The sequence below is a fragment of the Elephas maximus genome, chromosome 1 (assembly GCF_024166365.1).
Source record: "Elephas maximus indicus isolate mEleMax1 chromosome 1, mEleMax1 primary haplotype, whole genome shotgun sequence".
NCBI classification, from domain to species: domain Eukaryota; kingdom Metazoa; phylum Chordata; class Mammalia; order Proboscidea; family Elephantidae; genus Elephas; species Elephas maximus.
In genome coordinates, this window is record NC_064819.1 from 73,307,175 (window position 1) to 73,314,438 (window position 7,264).

The following is a 7,264-nucleotide window of genomic DNA, read 5'->3' on the forward strand; positions in this document are numbered from 1 at the left end:
TTGCAGTACCAAAGGATTCTATGGGCAAAATATCGAACCACACTGGAAGCATCAAAAGAGCATGGAAGGAATACACAGAGCCACAGTACCAAAAAGAATTGGTCAATGTCCAGCCATTTTAGAAGGTACGGTATGATGAAGAATCGATGATATTGAATTCAGGAAGAAATCCAAGCATCAATGGAGCCATTTGCAAATAACAAGGCTCTAGGAATTGAAAGAATACCAATTGAAATGTTTCAAATAAACCTGTACAAGGCTGGAAGCTCCCACTCATCTATGCCAACAGATTTGGAGGACAGCTACCTGGCCAACTGATTGAAAGATCCATATTTGTGCTAGTTCCAAAGGTGATCCAACAGAATGTAGAAGTCATTGAACGGTATCATTAATATCACATGCTAGTAAAATTTTGCAGATCATTCAAAAGCAGTTGCAGCAGTATGTCGACATGGAACTGCCAGAAGTCAAGCCAGATTGAGAAGCAGACATGAAACAAGGAATATCATTGCTGATGTCAGATGGATCATGGCTAAAAGCAGGGAGTACCAGAAAGATGTTTACCTGCATTTTATTGACAATGCAAAGACATTGGATTGTGTGGGTCGCAATAAATATTGGATAATATTGTGAAGAATGGGAATTCCTGAACACTTAACTGTGCTCTTGCTGAACTTGTACATAGACCAAGAGGCAGTCATTCAAACAGAACAAGGGGAGGCTGAATGTTTTAAAATAGGGAGAGGTGTGCATCAGGGCTGTATCTTTTCACCACACTTATTCAATCTGTATGCTGAGTAAATAATTCGACAAGCTTGACTATACGAAGAAGAACATGGTATCAGGATTCGAGAAAGACTCACTAACAACCTGCGACATGCAGGTGACAAAAACTTGCTTGCTGAAAATGGGAAAGACTTGAAGCACTTATTGATGAAGATCAAACACTACAGCCATCAGTGTACACTACACTTCAACTTAAGGAAAACAAAAATCCTCAGAACTGGATCAATAAGCAACATCAGAATAAATGGAGAAAATATTGAAGTTGTCAAGGATTTCATTTTACTTGGATCCACAATCAAAGCCCATGGAAGCATCAATCAAGAAATCAAACGAAGTATCACATTGGTCAAATCCGCTGCAAAAGATCTCTTTAAAGTGTTAAAAAGCAAAGAGGATAAAAGGTTTACTTGACCCAAGCCATGGTGTTTTCAATTATCTCATTTGTATGGAAAGCTAAACAATGAATAAGGAAGAATTGATGCCTTCGAATTATGGTATTAGCAAAGAATATTGAATATACCATGGAGTACCAGAAGAATGAACAAATCTTTCTCAGAAGAAGTACAGCCAGAATGCTCCTTAGAAGCAAGGAAGGGGAGACCTGTTTCACATACTTTGGACACTTCACCAGGAGAGAACAGTTCCTGGAGAAAGACATCATGCTTGGTAAAGTAGAAGGTCAGCAAAAAAGAAGGCCCTTTATGAGATGGGTTGACACAGTGGCTGCAACAATAGGGTCAAACATAGCAAAAAATGTGTGGATGGTGCAGGACCCAGCAGGGTTTTGTTCTGTTGTACGTAAGGTTGTTATGAGTTGGAACAGACTCAACGGCACCTAACAACAGCCTGTTAAGGTAGATATTTTGAAAAAGTACACAAAAATTGAGACACACAAGTAAAAATCATCTATAATGTTTCCGCTGTAGAGAGTTTATGTCACATTTGGTATATTTTCCCCTTCTATGAAGAGTACTTTAACATGGTGAGGTCCTAAGAGAAACTTCCTTTAAGAAAACTTTACATTTTGGACTAATTACATATTTATAAGAAAATTGCAAAAATAATATAAAAAGTTTCCTTATACCTCTCAATCCATCTCCCGTAATGTTACTGTCTTACATAACTAGAGTGTAATAGTCAAGAATAGGAAGTAGACATTGGTACAATACTAGCAACTAAACTTCAGATAATATTCAAATTTGATCAATTTTTACACTAATGTCCTTTACCTGGGAACCCTGGTGGTCCAATGGCTAAGAGCTACAGCAATCTACAGCTGCTAACCAAAAGGTCAGCCTTTCTAATCCACAAACTGCTCCTTGGAAACCCTGTGGGACATTTCTACTCTGTCCTATACTGTCACTAGGAGTTGGTATCAACCAGATGGTAACAGCTCGGGTGTTTACCTGTTCCAGGATCCTGCTCAGGACCTCACTTTAAATTTCGTTTTATTTTTTCTTAGTGTTCTCCATTCTGTAATAGTTTCTCAGTCTGTCCTTGTCATTCAAGACCTTGACACTTTTAAAAAAATACTTATCTGTATTTTAAAGAATATCACTTGATTTGAGTTTGTCTGGTGTTTCCTTATGATTGGGGTGAGCTTATGCACCTTTGGCAGGAAATGCCGCAAAAATGGTGTGTCTTCAGTGCAAATGTTTGTGATGTCAGCTTGTCTTATTACTCGTGACATTTACCTGGATCACTTAGTCGTGAGCCAAGTTTATCCACTGTCAACTTACTATCTTATGCTTTGTAGTTGAGGGAAATATTTCCAGGTTCTGCATATCTAGCTTCTCCTTCACCTTTGGCCCACTAATTTTAGCACCCATCACAGGACTTTGTTAAGTCTACCCAAATTACTCTGTGTTTGCCAGATGATCATCCCCTATTTCCCTCTTGCCATCTACATAAATTAATTTGAATTCTACTGTAAGGAAGAGTTGTCCCTCTTCATCTACTTTTTGTGTGTGTGTGTGTGCATGTATGTATTTACATCAATAGGGACTCATGGATATTTGGACCAATGAGCAACATCATGATGAAAGGAGAAAAGATTGAGGTTGTGAAGGATTTCGTTTTACTTGGATCCACAATCAACACCCATGGAAGCAACAGTCAAGAAATCAAAAGACACATTGCATTTCTGCAAAAGGCCTCTTTAAAGTATTGAAAAGCAAAGATGTCAGCTTGAAGACTAGGGTGGACCTGATCCAAGCCATGGTGCTTTCAATCACCTCCTATGCATGTGAAAGCTGGACAATGACTAAAGAAGATGGAAGAAGAATTGATGCCTTTGAATTGTGGTGTTGGAGAAGAATATTGAATATACCGTGGACTGCCAAAGGAACAAACAAATCTGCCTTGGAAGAGAAGTATAACCAGAACGCTCCTTAGGAGCAAGGATGGTGAGACTTCGTCTCACATACTTTGGACATGTTATCAGGAGGGATCAGTTCCTGGAGAAGGACATCATGCTTGATAAAGTAGAGGGTCAGTGAAAAAGAGGAAGACCATCAGCAAGATGGATTGACACAGTGGCTGCAACTATGGGCTCAAGCATAGCAATAATTATGAGTATGGCGCAGGACCAAGCAGTGTTTCATTCTGTTATGCATAGGATCACTGTGAGTCAGAACCAACTCGACAGCACCTAGCAACAACACAACATTCTATGAGTTAAAATCAAATTGTATCAATTTTTACAAATTATTTTAATGCTCAGGCTGTACCGACTTTAGTCATTAGGAGCTCCTTCAGATTAGCTTGTGTGTATGTGTGCATGTTTTCAGCATGCCCCCATCTTTTTTTTTTTAAATAAACAATCTCCTATTCTCTATAGGCACCCTTGGGTAGCGCAAATGGTTAACCACTTGTCTACTAACCAAAACGTTGGTGTTTCCAATTCACTCAGAGGCATCTTGGAAGAAAGCCCTGCCAATCTGCTTCCAGAAGGTCCAGAAAAAAGAAAAAAGGCCCCGTTCCCCTCAAGGTGATTCTGACTCATAGGGACCTTATTACAAGAAGCAGCTGGTGGATCTGAACTGCCAACCTCTTGGTTAGCAGCCAAGCTCTTAACCACTTTGCCATCAGGGCTCCTCTGGAAGGTCGCAGCCATAAAAACACCATGGAGTGCAGTTCTACTCTGAAACACATGGGGTTGCCATGAGCCAGAATCAACTCGATGGCAACTGTTAAAAATTGTCTGGCACCACAGCAAGTTTCAGGCTCATCCTTTATTTTCCCTCCCCAAGCCCTAGGACCAACCACTACTGCAAGGAGCCCTGCTTCCTCTTATTGGAGAATAATGCGGTGCCGTAGTGGTTAAGTGCTATGGCTGCTAACCAAAAGGTTGGCAGTTCAAATCTGACAGGCGCTCCTTGGAAACTCTATGGGGCAGTTCTACTCTGTCCTACAGGGTCACTATGAGTCGGAATTGAATCGACAGCAACGGGTAACGCTTCAAAACCAAGAATTAGGTGCCAGGTGTGCTCATTGGGTGGCAGTACTTCTAGGCCCTCTCAGCTATTAAAAAAAAAATTAGAGCAAATATATCTGTGTGTACTAACCCACACATATACACTCTCAGATCTATGTTTCTGTATCCATATGATTGTATACATATTGAAAAATATGAGTCCATTTTACTAACCCTGATCCCAATCCAAGTCCATAAGATTCATTTTAGCCTTATTTGTAACTTCTTTTTCCACCAGTGAGAACACTGAATCTCATTATCTACAATACATTTACTTATTTGTTTAATTCTCCTATACACCTAGTTTCAGAACTGGTAGCCAATATCCCTGAAAGAAACATTGTTACTAGATTGCAGCCCATTACATACAGTTTTTTGAGGGCTTTACAGTGGTGCAGTGGTTAGGAGCTACCACATGCTTCAGCTGCTTATCCAAAACGTTGGCAGTTCAAATCCACCAGCTGCTCCTTGGAAATCCTATGGAGCTGTGAGTTGGAATCAACTTGGCAGCAACATGTTTGTTTTTGCTTTGTTTTGTTTTATAGTATTCAGTCAAGATATTGTTTTCCACAGTTACTTAGGTTAATTCTTACCTACTTCATCCCTTTCAGTGTTGTAGATTATTAATTTAGTACAGTTTGGTTCATTTGTCAGTGCTTGTATTCCATTTTGGATTCCCTCATCCCTGGTGGTTTTTATACTTCGTTCTTTTGAGGGTATGTGAAACATTACTGTAGTTATAGGACTCGGAGTTACTAAAAAAATAGAAAAAAGGTATACTCAGAAAAGTGACACTCTCATCTTATCCCTGTTATCGTATTTCCCTTCCCCCTTCCTTCCATTCTTTTCTCATCCACGTCAATAGATAACCAATCTTTTGTTTTTTTTTTTAATTTATGCTTCTTATATTTCTTTTGCAGAGATGAGCAGAAACTTTATATTACAGATAAGCTTTTTCACTTAAACGTGTGCACTAGAATTCATTTCATATTATTTCACTGAGATTCTCCTCATGCATTTTTGTAGCTACATATTCATCTTTTGTGTTGATGTTTCATATTGAACTAGTCTCATATGTATCAGCATTTAGATTGTTTCCAATATTTTCAACTCCAAATGGTGCTGCAATGAATAGACCCTGGCATGCAATCCACAGTTTTAATTGTTAACTTGAGTAAAAATAATCACAATTTCTAATCTATAGCTCCTTTTAAGAAAAGTTTTCCAGAAAAGCTCTATGCCAAAACCCAAGCTAGAGTATCTAGTAAAAGAGTCTATGAAGGGAAAGTCTGTCCCAACAGATGGAGTGCTGCAGGTGGTCTGCACGATGTCATCACCTCCATGTTTATATAACACAGATCCTACGAGAAAGCTTGGTGAAGGGATCATTGGTCTAGTATAAAACCCTGCTTTCCCAAACTCTGTCTTTAATAAAGCAATCATAGTAAAATAAGATTAAAGTAGCAAAGTCCAGAATCAAGCACTTGGAACCCAGGATTGCAGAGCAAAAAGAACCAAGTACAAGCCTCCCCTTCCTTTCAGCTTTTCTACAGATCACGTTGTTCCTTTTAGCACAGTTGAAATCATGTCTAAAATGGAAATGATCACAGGGTGCCCCCCATTTTCCATCACTCGGGGTTCCATAAAGGTTTAAAGAAAAATCAATCATGAAAAATTACTTGCTTAGCTTTATTAGAGAATAACTCATTTGAGAATATTTCCTGACTGCAAAAGCTCATGAAATTCCATGAGAAAGACACACTTCTCACTCTGAGCATATGAACCTGCACAGAAAGAAATACCTTTTACATGTTGTATCAAAGGTATATGGGGGCTCTCAGGGTCAGAAGTAGTGAAGAATAGATGGAGAAAGTGAGTCATCTGAGAACAAACCTCAATGAGTTCTGCAAATTTCAGCACTTATGGGAGTGATTTTTTTTTCTCATTAAAAATGAGTATACTCCCTCTATTCTGGCATCAAATGCCCACATAATTATAGTTTCCCTAGTAATGATCAATTGATCTATTTTAGAGACACCCTCCCCCATTTTATTTTAATAAATACCAAAGGGCACATTTATTTTACACTAAAAAACCCAAACAAACAAACCCAAACCCATTGCTGTTGAGTCTATTCTGACTCATAGCGACCCCTATAGGACAGAGTAGAACTGCTACAAATGGTATCCATTGAGCATCTGGTGGACTTGAACTGCTGACCTTTTGGTTAGCAGCCAGAGTTCTTAATCACTGTGCCAACAGGGCTGCAAAATCTCACTCTCAGGACACAGTGAGGCAAGGAAGAAACGATGAGGGTGGGATTCGAACCCACGCGTGCAAAGCACAATGGATTAGCAGTCCATCACCTTAACCACTCGGCCACCTCATCTCTCTGGTGTTTTGCTTTAGAGTCAATTCTGACTTTTTTTGACTCATAGCGACCCTATAATTAAAGTGAATATGCTTACACATTAAGGTTTAGAAAGTATTGATAATTTACATCACTTTTATACCAAATTTATCATTAATTTAAACAAGACTATTTTGCAACATTTCATTAATGTTGTATCAAAGCTGTGAATTCTTCTTTATTTTAGTAGTGGAGGCAATGGAACTAAGTCAAGGTGATGCCAATGCCTTGTTACAACCTCCCACATTCGTAGAATAGTATCATCTTATTTATAACATTGTGCAAAATTGTATCTTATCTCTCTACTGGCGGCTTGAAGCTTTTAAGACAATTCTGCACTGTTTTCCTGCAATAATTCCTTTCATTGTTCTTTCATTGCCAACATATACTCTTCATTGGCTGGGCAACTACCTAAACAAACCCACTCTTTCAAAGGCCTTCCAAAAGATTTCTTCAGAGGGCAGTGACAGCTTGGCTAGCCTCTCAAAGTTCTGTTCCTGAGATGGAAATTTAAACTTGTCATTGAGCTCCTACATGTGACTTCTTTTCTTTTTTTTCTGGAGCTCTGAGAAGTTTGGGGCCATAATCTTCAT

The 7,264-nt window shown here is 38.9% G+C and overlaps 1 non-coding gene across 1 annotated transcript; it reads right to left on the minus strand.

Annotated features, from left to right (window-relative positions):
* Positions 1-6,568: 6,568 nt before the first annotated feature.
* TRNAS-GCU (transfer RNA serine (anticodon GCU)) lies at positions 6,569-6,650 on the minus strand. The gene has a single exon. It is a non-coding gene; the product is annotated as a tRNA-Ser (tRNA).
* Positions 6,651-7,264: the final 614 nt, after the last annotated feature.